We start from the raw sequence: 14062 nt of genomic DNA on the forward strand, positions 1-14062 counted from the left end.
TGTCATGTCTTCTGATATACTGACCCTTTTAATATATAAAATAGCCCTTTTTATCTTCTTTAGAACTGGGTGTCTTGATCTGATTTTTCTAATATTAATATGCTCACTCCGATTTCTTATGCTTCCTGTTTGCATATCTTTCTCTATTTATTTTCAAACGATGTGTCTTTATATTTTGTTTATTTAAAATGTGCACTTTATAGGTCATAGATGCTGCTAAATATATTACATTGCACAGGGCCTTTCCCCACGGTGAAGAATTATCCACAGCCTAGTGTGCTCAGAAACCCTGATCTCTGGGTAAGAACGAGAGACTGGAGTGAAACTTCACCTCTCACTACAGTAGAGAGAACCCGCTACTTTACTCTCTCCAGGGAATCAATCCTAAGTCTTCAGCAGGGACAATTCAGAAAACAGACTTCCTTCAGAGGATGTTATCAGTAGGGCTTTTAAGCAAGGGATGGAGGGCTGCTGCTGATCCTGATTCCTTCCACCGAGACTGGAGGTTTAGAGAGATTTGGGCATTCCACAATCTTAACTTTGTTTGCATGAACCCAAATGTCCCCCTTCCAAGTTTCAGTGTCACACCCTCCCCAATCAATGCCCTATATTTTAATAAAGAGTTGTGGCAAGGCTATGAATCAACTTATGTTGTAATTCTGAAACCTGCACAATTAAATTTGATGTTTGATTTCCAGCAAAATTAGTCTGTGAGTACAAAAATTGAGGGTTTCATTTAAGGCTGCCATAGAAGCTTTCGTTCTCTGACTGTGACTTGAACTGAATGTTTAATGGCTCGAACTTCCCATTTCTTTTTTTAAATTATATTTTAATGATTATGCTATTACAATTGTCCAGATTCTTTCCTCTTCGCCCCCTTCCACCCAGCACCCCCTACTCCCTCTGGCAATCCCCACACCGTTGTTCACGTCCATGGGTAATGAGCAGAAGTTCTTTGGCTACTCCATTTCCTACACTGTAGGAATAAGCTGTGTCTTGACCGGAAGTCGAATGACCAGGCGGGAGTCTTGAAAGTGAATAATTTTCACTGAATCCTCATATTTTTAGGTACCCTCTACTTTACTCTCTCCAGGGAATCAATCCTCAGTCTTTAGCAGAGACCCTAGAAGTACAGTGACTTTGGAGCTAGTGGGGGAGATCTGGTGGTTTAACTACTTATTTTTAATCAATTATTCTGCTTGTAGTCCCAACTTTACCCCTGCTTCTTGAAGTACCTGGTGTTGCCCATTCTTTTTTAAAAAGATTTTATATATTTATATTTGGAGAGAGTCTAGAGAGAAGGGAAGGGAAGGAGAAAGAGAGGGAAAGAAACACTGATATGAGAGAGAAGCATCAAATAGTTGCCCCTCTCATGCTACCCAACCAGGAATGGAATCTACAACCCAGTCATGTATTTTGACCGGGAATCAAACCAGCAACCTTTTGCTTTGTGGGAGGATGCCCAGTCTACTGAGCCACACAGGTCAGGGCTGCCCATTCTTGAGCCTTTTGGTAGTTCTCTGGGGCAAATCAGGCTTGATCTTGGCCTGTCCTTTGTTTATTAGATCAGTTCCCACTACCTTTCTGCATTCCAGTTTCCAAAATGTTAGTAAGTTTATCTTCTCTTCTGTTCTCAGAGAGATAGACAAATGGATAGACCATATATGACATTAGAATGCTGACCCATAACCTCTGCAGCAACCAACCTGGGAAGCCAAACCACAACCTTTGAGACAATAAGCCCAGAATGGCCTGAACTTGTCAGTGAGTCAGCTTCCTTATATTTTGCCCCTACTTTCAACACAGGACCAGCCACAGAAAGCCAATCCGATCACACAAGTCTGGCTTCTAGAGAGCCCATCTGTGGCTTCCCCATAACAATGACCTCCAATCAGAGCATATTTGAAGCCTTCCTTTTTCTTCCCCCACTATAAACCTAAGCTTTCCCACTCCTCTGCCTGAGTGCTCTGAGTCTTTGCCAAACAGAAGTGATGGTGGCTGACTCCCAGCCATAGAAAATTCTGAAAAAATAGCCTGTCCGTTCTCATTTGGTTGGTCTTCGTCTTTCTCTATATTCTTTTACACTGAAGTTCTGTGTTTTTCCCATTTTTTAGAGGGATTTCAGGAGGAAGTGGAGTTACATGGGGCTCCATCCATCATCTTTAACTGGAGGTCTCTTCCTGTGTTCTTTTCTCTGTGACCAATTTACCCTTTCCCCTCCAGCTCCAGATAGCCTGAAATAACCTTTGTCTTTTCCTCTTGTAAACCTAGATGCAAAATGTAACACCTATTCACATTCCTCCAAAGAATCTCTTGGAACAAAAGCACTAGAAAATAATACAGCCTTTGCTGAACCTTACCTAGGAGAGAGAGATTAGGTTACATAACACGTACAATGCCTCAAGTAAAGAACTTAAACTCAACTCCCCAAACACTTAAAACATTTCTTTCTCCCCCAGAGTCTCTCCTCTGAGATGATTTTCTCTTTCTTGCAGCAAGTTTGGAGGCTTGCTGACTTCTCCATCTCTGATTCCCCTCACCTCTTTACCCTACAAAGCAATACAGCTCAGCCCCCAATCACTCCACTTACTGCAGAACAAAAGGAATGCTGATTCACCAGCCTTTCTATGCCTATTGTTAGATGAACTTGTCCCATAGGGGATGTATGTGTTTCACCCTCACTCTAAGGGGCCTTCATGAATTTCTTCTAAATGAATACAGGCATCTTTCCCAAGAGATACTTCCATTCCAGGTCCTTAGGAGAGAAAAAAAAAGTTCCCTATATCTCTAAAAACGATACATTTTCTCACTTGCTAACAGTCTTTTTGTGTTTCTAACTAGCTTGCCAGCTTTTCGAGTGCCTAGCTACATATTTTTATATTCTGTAGAGTACCTAACAATATTACAAAAGTTTATACAAGAGATCAGTGAGCAGAAAGGATGGGTAGAATGTCAATGGAAGGAAATGGGTTTTTCAGAAAGTGCCTATTTAGTGGTTCCTCTAAGTTTGACCTTTATCTTTAACACACTAAACAAGTCCAAAAAAGGTACTGTGTTAAAAACCGCTATTGTGTGTCTTTAGTGCTGGGCACTCTATTCAGCATGGTTTAGTTGACCTGTGTGGCATGCAGTCATTATTACTATCTTTCATTTCCTCCCTCAGGTCGGGATTGGGTTCCTGGTGACAAAGCCTGGGCTGCAGTGGCTTAAACAAAATAGTTTATTTTCTCATGTAAAAGAAGTCCAGAGGTAGGTAGTTAGTTCAGGGTTAGTATGGAAACTACAGAAGGCATGAAGGATCCAGGCTTTTTCTACTTCTCTATCCCATCTTCCTAAGCACCTGGCTTCCATCTTCAAGGTGCTACTGCAGCTCTAGGGAGCTGTTGGAGCTCCAGCCATCAGGCCCTAGTCTTATCAGGAAATAAGTGGAAGGGCAATGACAAAATGGAAGAAAACAAAAAGCCCGTGGCAGTTGTCTGCACTGTTTTGGGGAACCTTACCAAAAATCCATGCAAAAACTTCACTGGCCAGAACTTAAGTCACATAGCCATACCCATTCCCAATGGAGACAAAAATGTATTTTTTAAAAGATTTTATTTATTTATTTTTAGAGAGAGGGGAAGGGAGGGAGGAAAACATCGATGTGTGAGAGACACATCAACTGGTTGCCTCTTACACGCCCCCAACTGGGGACCTGGCCCGCAACCCAGGCCTGTGCCCTGACTGGGAATTCAACCAGCGACCCTTTCATTTGCAGGCTGGCACTCAACTCTCTGAGCCACACCGGCCAGGGCTAAAAAAAAAATGTTTTTTAAGTGCAATTTTTAAATGTCCTCCGACTTCTGTTCCTAAGTACAGGGGGACGATGGATATGGGGTAGGCCACGAGCACTTCCTGCCACAGTTCCTCCTGAATTTGCTGTACACGATGTTCCAGTGCTTGGTGTTAAGTTGTCCTTGGATCAATGAATAAATACATAAAGCATTTATGATAAGCCTCATTTTTAGATAAACCAAGCAGTTCACAATATGATCTTTTCTTTTAATTGGCTTTGTTTCTAGAGCAGTTTCAGGTTTATAGAAAGTTTGAACAGAAAGTACAGAGAGTTCCTGTATACCCCTCCACCACCTCCACGCAGTTTCCCTTATTATTAGCAGTCTTGCACTGGTGTGGTCTCTGTTACACTTGAACAAATATCGATACATTATTAGCATCTGAAGTCCACAGTTTATTTTAGGGTTTTCTCGCATCACAAAGTTCGATGGGTTTTGACACACGCATCATGTACCCATTACTACAACATTACACAGAATAGTTTCACTGCCCTAAAAATCCCCACCTGTGCACACTGTCCTTCTCCCAGGAACCCCTGGCAGACACTGATCTTTTTACTGTCCCCATAGTAGTGCCTTTTCCAGAATGTCATATAGTTGGAATCATACAGTGTGTACCCTTCTCAGACTGGTTCCTTTTCTTTCTTTATTGTTTAAAATATGTTATTTATTTATTTTTGTAGAGAGGGGAAGGGAGGGAGAAAGAGAGGGAGAGAAATATCGATGTGAGAGGGAAACATCAATCAGTTGCCACTCACATGCCCCCCGACCAGGGACCACAGCTCAGGCGTGAGCCCTGATGGGGAACCAAACCGGCGACCTTTCACTTTGCAGAACGATGTCCAACCAACTGAGCCACACCAGTCAGGGCCAGGCTGGTTGCTTTTACTTAGCAATATGCATTTAAGGCTCCTCCGTGTCTTTTCATGGCATGATAGCTCATGCCTTTGTATCACTGAATAATATCCCATTGTACGGCCGTACCAGAATGTGGTTATCCACTCACTTACTGAAGGATACCTCAGTTGCTTTCAATTTATGACCGAAGCTCCTTTAAACATTTGTGTGCAGGTTTTTGTGTGGACTTAAGTTTTCACCTCACTTGGGTAAATACCTAGGAGCCTGATTGCTCGGTTGAATGGGAAAACTATGTTTAGCTCGGTATGGAACTGACAAAATATCTCTGGAAGCGACTGCTGTTTTACATTCCCACCAGCACTGCGTGGGAGTCCCTGTTGCTCCCTGTCCTCCCCAGCATGTGGTGTTGTCAGTGTTTGGATTTTAGCCATTCTGTTGGGTTGGCCAAAAGTCTGCATGCTTTTTTTCTGTAAAATAAAAGGACACATTTTTCATTTGCAGCAATAACTTTATTGATTTGGATATTTTGAGTATGTCGGCTATCTCCCGCTATTGGCTTCTAGTGGGTAGAGGCCAAGGGTGCGCTAAACATCTTGCAATGCATAAGACAGCCCACAGCAAAGAATTCTTTGGCCAAAATGACAACGGTGCCAACAAAAATTCCCAAACCACTTTGGACATATTCGATCAGTCACAGTACCTTCTTCATATACTGCAGAAATCTTTTTTTGCATTTCAGTTGCATTATTACCTTTCTTGTAATAATAAAGCATAATACACCAAAAATGTTGTATACTTTCTTCCATCTGCAATATTAAAATGGCTACATAAAAATTCACTGATTTTGATAAGTTTTTTTTAATATATTTATTGATCATGCTATTACAGTTGTCCCATTCCCCCCCCACTCCACTCCATCCTGCCCACCCCCTCCCTCCCACATTCCCCCCTATAGTTCATGTCCATGGGTCATACTTATAAGTTCTTTGGCTTCTACATTTCCTACACTATTCTTACCCTCCCCCTGTCTATTTTCCACCTATCATCTATGCTACTTATTCTCTGTACCTTTCCCTCCCTCTCCCTCTCTCACTCCCCTGTTGACACCCCTCCATGTGATCTCCATCTCTATGGTTCTGTTCCTGTTCTAGTTGTTTGCCTAGTTTGCTCTTGTTTTTGTTTTAGGTGTGGTCGTTAATAACTGTGAATTTGCTGTCATTTTTACTGTTCCTATTTTTGATCTTCTTTTTCTTAGGTAACTCCCTTTAACATTTCATATAATAAGGGCTTGGTGATGATGAACTTCTTTAACTTGACCTTATCTGAGAAGCACTTTATCTTCCCTTCCATTCTAAATGATAGCTTTGCTGGATACAGTAATCTTGGATGTAGGTCCTTGGGTTTAATCTTGGGTAATGTAATTATGATGTGCCTTGGTGTGTTCCTCCTTGGGTCCAGCTTCTTTGGGACTCTCTGAGCTTCCTGGACTTCCCGGAAGTCTATTTCCTTTGCCAGATGAGGGAAGTTCTCCTTCATTATTTGTTCAAATAAGTTTTCAATTTTTTGTTCTTCCTCTTTTCCTTCTGGCACCCCTATAATTCGGATGTTGGAACGTTTCGAGATGTCCTGGAGGTTCCTAAGCCTCTCCTCATTTTTCCGAGTTCTTGTTTCTTCATTCTTTTGTGATTGGATGTTTCTTTCTTCCTTCTGGTCCACACCGTTGATTTGGGTCCCAGTTTCCTTCGCATCACTATTGGTTCCCTGTACATTTTCCTTTGTTTCTATTTGCATAGGCTTCATTTTTTCATCTACTTTTCGAACAGATTCAACCAATTCTGTGAGCATATTGATAACCAGTGCTTTGAACTGTGCATCCGATAGGTTGGCTATCTCTTCCTTGCTTAGTTGTATTTTTTCTGGAGCTTTGAAGTGTTCTGTCATTTGGGCCTTTTTTTTGGTCTTGGCGCTTCTGTTACTTTAAGGGGCGGAGCCTTAGGTGTTCACCGGGGCAGGGTTACGCCGGTCGCTGTGCTGTGACGCTGTATGTGGGGGAGGGGCCGAGAGGGAGCAATGGCGCCCGCCTCACTCTCCCTCGGACTTGAGTCTCCCACTCCGATACCCACAATCAAACTGGGCCCCTCTGGTGCTGGCTCCCCAGTGGGTGGGCTTGTGCACACTCTAGGCCCCTGTGGGTCTCTCCAATGACCTCTCCCGTGAGGCTGGGAGTCTCTCCTGCTGCTGCCCCAACCCCCACGGGCGCTTTCAATCAGAGGTTTGAGGCTTTATTTCCCGGAGCTGGAGCCCTGGGTTGCGCAGTCTGCTTTGCTCCCCGCCGTTCACCCGGTTTATCTGTGTGCGAATGTGGGGCCCCGGGGTGCTACCCACTGCTCTGCCTGCCCCGCTCTCCGCCACTCTGAGTCCGGCCCTCTCGGTTTATCTGCACAAATGTAGGGTTGCAGGGTCTGCTAGTGCTCGGACTGCCTGCCCCGTTTGTCCCACACTCCGCCAGTCTCAGTCCCGCCACGGCCACGTGAGTCCCCTCCACCCCGGTGCCCGTCTCCGCCCCTCCTACCGGTCTGGATGAATGTTTATTTTGTATTTCCTTGGTGTTGGACCCCCTTGCCGTTGGATTTTCTGTCAGTTCTGGTTGTGCGAGGAGGCGCAGTGTGTCTACCTACGCCACCATCTTGGTTCTCGATAAGTTTTTTAAATGAATGCTGATATGACAGCTGTTACAATACAATCTAACAAAATTGTTTACAATGAAGTGCAACACAACTAAGCATGACTAGAGTCATCATACAGAAAAAATGTAACAGAGTTTTTGTCCTACCCTATAATAGGACTTCATTATTCAATGAAATACCAGTATCTCATTGGTGTTTTAATTTGCAATTCCCTAATAACATATAATATTGAACATCTTTTCATGTGATTATTTGGATATTACCTATCTTTTTTTGGTGAGGTATCTATTTAGATCCTTTGTTCATTTTTTAATTGGGTTGTTGACTTTCGAAAGTTCTTTGTATGTTCTGTGTAAAAAATCTTTATTAAATATGTGTTTTGCAGGTATTTCCTCCCAATCTGTGGCTTATCTTTTCACTCTCTTGTCTAATCAATTCTTTTGGCATAAAGGTATTCATATTTTCTTGTTTCTTAAATCTATGCTATATTTTTTAGGTGTTACTAAATTTTTATTTTATTTTTTATTTTTAAGTATATTTTATTGATTACGCTATTATAGTTGTCCCATTTTTTTCTCCCCTTTGTTCCCCTCCACCCTGAATCCCCCCCCCCCACCAGGATCCACCCTCCCCTTAGTTAATGTCCATGGGTTGTACATATAAGTTCTTTGGCTTCTCCATTTTCTATACTATTCTTAACCTCCCCCTGTCTTTTTTGTACCTACCATTTATGCTTCTTATTCCCTGTATATTTTCCCTCCTCCCCCTCCCTCTCTCCTGCTGATAACCCTCCATGTGATCTCCATTTCTGTGATTCTATTCCTGTTGTAGTTGTTTGCTTAGTTTGTTTTTGTTTTTGTTTTTTAGGTTCAGTTGTTAATAGTTGTGAGTTTGTTGTCATTTTACTGTTCATAGTTTTTATCTTCTTTTTCTTAGATAAATCCCTTTAACATTTCATATAATAAGGGCTTGGTGAGGATGAACTCCTTTAACTTGGCCTTATCTGGGAAGCACTTTATCTGTGCTTCCATTCTAAATGATAGCTTTGCTGGATAGAGTAATCTTGGATGTAGGTCCTTGTCTTTCATGACTTGGAATACTTCCTTCCAGCCCCTTCTTGCCTGCAAAGTTCTTCTGAGAAATCAGCTCATAGCCTTATGGGAACTCCTTTGTAGGTAACCGTCTCCTTTTCTCTTGCTGCTTTTAAGATTCTCTCTTTATCTTTAGCCTTTGGCATTTTAATTATGATGTGTCTTGGTGTCATCCTCTTTAGGTCCAACTTCTTTGGGACTCTCTGTGCTCCCTGGACTTGTATATCTATTTCCTTCACCAAATTATGGAAGTTTTCATCATTTTTTCAAATAAGTTTTCAATTTCTTGCTCTTCCTCTTCTCCTTCTGGCACCCCTGTGATTTGGATGTTGGTACATTTGGAGATGTCCCAGAGGCTTCTTACAAGGATCCTCGTTTTTTTTTTAATTCTTTTTTCTTCTTGCTGTTCTGATTGATTGCTTTTTTTCTCCCTTGTGTTCCAAATCATTGATTTGATTGTCGTCTTCATCCCCTCCACTGTTGGTTCCCTGTAGATTTTTATTCACTTAATGTAACCTTCCTTTCTTCCTGGATCTTTTTTATGCCATTGCTGTAGTCAATGACTGTACTTCTTTGAGATCCTGATCACCAGTGTTTTGAACTCTGTAGCTGATAGTGTGGTTATCTCCATTTCATTTAATTCTTTTTCTGGAGTTTTGTTCTGTTCTTTCAACTGGGCCATATTTCTTTGTCTCCTCAATTTGGCAGCCTCCCTGTGTTTGTTTCTGTGTATTAGGTAGGGCTACTTTGACTCCCTGTCTTAGTAGCATGGCCTACTTGTAAATTGTGTGGGGTGGAGACTCAGGTGATCACCAGGGTGGGGCAACCCGTTTCACCACTTTGTGGCTCTGTGTGGGGGGAGGGCTCAGAGAAGGGCCAGTGCTGGTGCCTGGCTTCTGGAGGTTTGCCTGGGAGGAAGCTGTCTCCCAGCACTCGCCCTGTTTCCAGTCATTTCCCTTTCTCCCCAGTTATGCCACTTACACCCTTCTAGGTGTTGCCCTCATGCTGAATCCCAGAGGGGGTGGGTCTGTGTAAATCCTAAATCCATGCGGGTTCTTGAAGAGGAGTGTCCTGATAATCCGGCAGTTTCTTCTACTGCTCCATCCCCCACTGGTTTTTACAGCCAGAAATGATAGGGATTTATCTTCCTGGTGCTGTCACCCTGGGCTACCGGGTGGTCTGGTTTGGGGCTGGGATCCCTTGCTTCCCAAGTATCCCTACTGATTTTTATCTACCACCTGTGAATGTGGGACCACCCATTCTGCTGCCTCCCCACCTCTCTCCGTGTCTCTGTCCCTCCTGCCTGGCTGGATGTATGTGGCTTCTTTAAATCCTTGGTTGTTAGACTTCCATACAGCTAGGTTTTCTGATGGTTCTTTCTGAGTGATATTTGTTTTGTAGTCTAGTTGTAATTTTTTCTGTAGTTGTGCAAGGAGGCTAAGCATATTACCTATGTCTCCATCTTAACTTGAAGTCCCAAATTAATTTTCTTAAATATTCTTTGTATATTTGAAAAGTATGTGTTCTCCAAATGCTAGGCGCAGAATTCTATACATGTGCCTTAGAAAAAGTTAATAGTATTGGAGACATTCCTGCAATGACTGGTGATTCTTGGATGTCTTTTCATATTTAAGAGTGCTATACACTGAATGTTTTATGTCCTCTCAAAATTCATGTTGTAAACTAATTCCAATGTGATGGTATCAGGAGGTGGGAGCCTTCAGAGGTGATTAGGTCATGAGAATGGAGCCCTTATGAATGGAATTAGCGCCTTATAAAAGAGGCCCAGGAGAGCCCCCTAGCCTTTTGGCCAAGTGAGGATACAGTGAAGACAGATGTCTGTAAACCAGGAGGCAGCCACTTACCAGACAGTAAATCTGTCGGCACCTTAATCATAGACTACCCAGCCTCCAGAACTGTAAGAAATAAACTTCTGTTGTTTGTAAGTCAACTTCTGTTGTTTATAAGCCGCTTAGTCTATGGTATTTTGTTATAAAAGCCTGAATGGACTACGACAAAGAGTGAAGTACTAAAAAGCTGACTGGAAACCTTATGCACAGATGGGGCTTGTTGACTGGGCTTTCGATGTAGGGTGAGTGCTTATGGACCCAGACAGTTCATTACGGGATTCCTCAAATGTCTATATTCTGCCATCCTGGTCTAATTTATCTTCTAAAACTATGTTAACATTTGTGTCCGTTGTTCTTTTTTTTTTTCCTTTGGGTTTATAAACTTTTCACTCCTTTTCATTTCATTTTTAATTGGAGTATATATGCATTCAGAAAAATGACCACAAATGTGCAACCTGAACACACATGTAAACCAGCACTCAGATTAAGAAATCAAACATTGTCAGCATTTCGTGAGCTTCCCCATGTTCTCCTCTGGTCATTATTCCACCAACAGCAGTGGCTACATTGACCTCCAACAGCACAGATATTTGGATAGGTTCCAGTTTAGGGCTAGTACCATGTATGGGTATGATCGTTTTTATACATGTCCTTTTTAGTGAACATACCGACCCATTTCTGTTGGGTATACACCTAGGAGTGAAACTGTTTGGACAAAGGCTTTGCATATATTCAGCTTTAGCTGATAGTGCCAAACAGTTCAACAAAGTGATTGTACCAATTTACATTCCTTTCAGCAGCTTATTCGAGTTCCACTTGCTCCACCATCTTGCCAGTACTTGGTCTTTTCTGTTTGTTTGTTTATTTATTTATTATTTTCATTTTAGGCTTTCTGATGGATATGTAATGGTATCTCATTGTGTTTTTAATTATTTGCATTTACTTTTTACCTTTTTGTTAGTTTTTTTAAAAATGTGTTTCAGGACGGAGCAGATTACAATGCAGGGGGTTAATCCTCTGCATCTGTCAGAAATTTCCCCTGTATGAGTACCGATCTAATGGAACTTAGAACCTTGTTCCTGTACTGGAGTAGGGAATACAATAGAGAGGATGAGGGCAACAAGCTTTGTAATCAGACATACTGAGGTTTCATTCCCAGCTCCAGTGCTTACTTGCTTTGTTACCTTGAGAAATTTATTTAACCTTCCCAATTTTATGTAAAATGGCACTAAAAATAGTACTGCCTTATTAGGTTATTATGAAGATTATATAAGATACAATATGTAAAATGCTCTGCAAAGTTGTTTGCACACTGTGATCACATACTCATTTAATGGCAGCTCTTGTAATAGCTTATATTGTTTTATTTTAAATTTTATTTATTGATTTTAGAGCGGAAGGGAGAGAGACATCGATTTGTTCTTCCACTTACTTATGCATTCATTGGCTGATTTTTGTATGTCCTGACGGGGATCAAACCCGCAACCTTGGAGTATGGGACGATGCTTCAACCGACTGAGCTACCTGGTGAGGGTTGTACCTTACATTGTTAATGCACATCTCATTTCTCCTTCTGATTTACACATTCTATGTCAGAGCACACAGCACAAAGCTGCCTCACAATAATAACTGCTGGAAAAGACTGGTTGAATGAACGATTTTTAATATAAATGGAAGGTATTGTGATTGTTATAAAAGATGGCATAAATTATTATAATGCCTATAGTACCAAATGTACTGCTAATGAGTAATACATTATTTAAACACATGTCTCTCCTGAGTGCTCGCAGGGTAGCTCAGTTGGTTAGAGCATCCCCCGTCAGGGCAAATACAAGAAACCACCAATGAAGGCATAAATAAGTGGAACAATCAATCACTCACTCTCTCCCCCGCCTTCCTCTGTCTCTCTAAAATCAATAAAAAATTTTTGAAAAAGTGTCTCTCCTATTTACCTTCATCATTTGACAGTTAAGTAAATTAATACAGTAGAGAAACACTACTAGAGCTAATTAGTAATGACAGATGTCCCGTATTGCATTTGTGAGGATTCCAGAGACTTAACCCTTTAAAACTAAAGCAAACAAAAATGTTACCCCAGAAACAAAAGCAAAACACCCTTTTTTTTGAAGAGAGTTAAGTCTTTCAAATTTTAACAGAGCCTTATATTCAGCAATGGAAAGACTGGGAATAGCTGCCCCAGTAGCTTCCGTACAATATGGCGCCGCCCATTTGTGCACCCAGCTGGGATTACGTCCTCCTATTCCGTCGCAGGACCGGAAGTGGTTTCTGCCCTAGTGGATCCGGGTGGGTTCGCGCAGGTGGCTGCGGAGGTTCCAGTTCTTGAGCGTCAGGGACCGCAGGTGTTCAGGTGGGATCCGGGTCTCAAGTAAGTGAGGATCACGGTCTGGCAAGGCTATTCATCCAGCTTGTGCAAGGGGTGGAGAGGGTTTCCAGTGCGGTTGAGGAGACGGGTCGTGGAGTTGGTGATGACACCAGTGCGGGGGCGACTGATTGCGGGGACCATGCGGTCCCAAAGCTGCTTGGCGCTGGTTCCTCGCACCCCTTGCTCGTGGCGGGGGCGGTTCAGGACCCAGTGCGCGGTCACCCCCGCCCTCCCTAGGGCATACCGTTTAGACCCCTTTTCTCTGTAGGAGTGCCTACCAAACCTTCATGGCTTCTTCATCCAGTAAAAACGAAGCACCATCTGCAGCACCTAGCAACTCCTTGGGCGCTGCGTGTTCCACGCGTCCAGTTACATACAGTTCCCTCCCCCGGATTCGTGGGGACTTACCCCCGCCCCCCATTGATTCCACCCCTTTCCTCCCAGGCCACACCCGCTGTTTTGGGCCTTGCCGGGGAGCCACCTCTCTCTTTTTCCCCATCTGGGACAGATCAAAACTGGAACGTTAATTATTATTTATTACAAAACTGATAACTCCTTATTAAAATATAAACAAACCCAAACCTTTATAAGCTTTTGACGTACTATGGGACGCAAGCGGACTCTTTAGCTACCGACTCCATTATTAAAACACCAGATTAATTATATCGTATCACAAGGATGGAAGGAACTACACTGAAATGTTTTGTTAATTATCAGAAAAAGGAAGTGCGGAGGGGGGGAAAGGAGGTTGAATGGGGGGAGGAATGATTGATTTTGGTTAAGTTGAACTTGTTTAAAAATGCACTTATTCTTTTACATTTATTTTAGTTGCAGTACACGCATGCAGTCTGGGAAAACACTGATGTGAACATTGTAAACAGTGTAGATCCTCTTTGACCTGTCTCTTTCCACTTTTTCTTCTTTAATCTCTTGCCTTAAAGTAAGAACCGTTATCCATTTGGGGTGTGTTTTTCTATTTCTTTCTCTTTATATTTATTGACAAGTGTTCGTACATGTAAGATATATCGTGTTAAACTATTACAAATGCATCTTTTAAAAAAGATTTTATTCATTTATTTTTTTTAGAGAGGGGAAGGGAGGGAGAAAGAGAGGGAGAGAAACATCAGTGTGTGGTTGCCTCTCGGGTGACCCTCACTAGGGACCTGGCCGGCAACCCAGACATGTGCCCTGACTGGGAATCGAACCCGCCACTCTTTGATTCGCAGGCTGGCAGTCAACCACTGAGCCACACCAGCCAGGGCAAATACATCTTTTACAAATAAGGTGTATTATACCTATTCAGCAACTTGACTTTTTGTGCTTAAAAATGGGTCTTAGAACTTTTTCTTTGTCAGCATGC

General features: G+C 42.3%; 1 protein-coding gene across 3 annotated transcripts in view; it reads left to right on the forward strand.

Moving 5' to 3' along the window:
* The first annotated feature begins 12545 nt into the window (after positions 1-12545).
* Positions 12546-14062, forward strand: part of EXD2 (exonuclease 3'-5' domain containing 2) — a 41863-nt gene continuing 40346 nt past the window's right edge. For 2 of the 3 annotated variants that reach the window (XM_024567927.3, XM_024567928.3), the window contains exon 1: positions 12546-12705. The gene's annotated coding sequence lies outside the window, so the exon portion shown is untranslated. The remainder of the gene's footprint in view (positions 12706-14062) is intronic. The other variant, XM_045201815.2, reaches the window with a different exon arrangement.

The sequence above is a fragment of the Desmodus rotundus genome, chromosome 7 (assembly GCF_022682495.2).
Source record: "Desmodus rotundus isolate HL8 chromosome 7, HLdesRot8A.1, whole genome shotgun sequence".
NCBI classification, from domain to species: domain Eukaryota; kingdom Metazoa; phylum Chordata; class Mammalia; order Chiroptera; family Phyllostomidae; genus Desmodus; species Desmodus rotundus.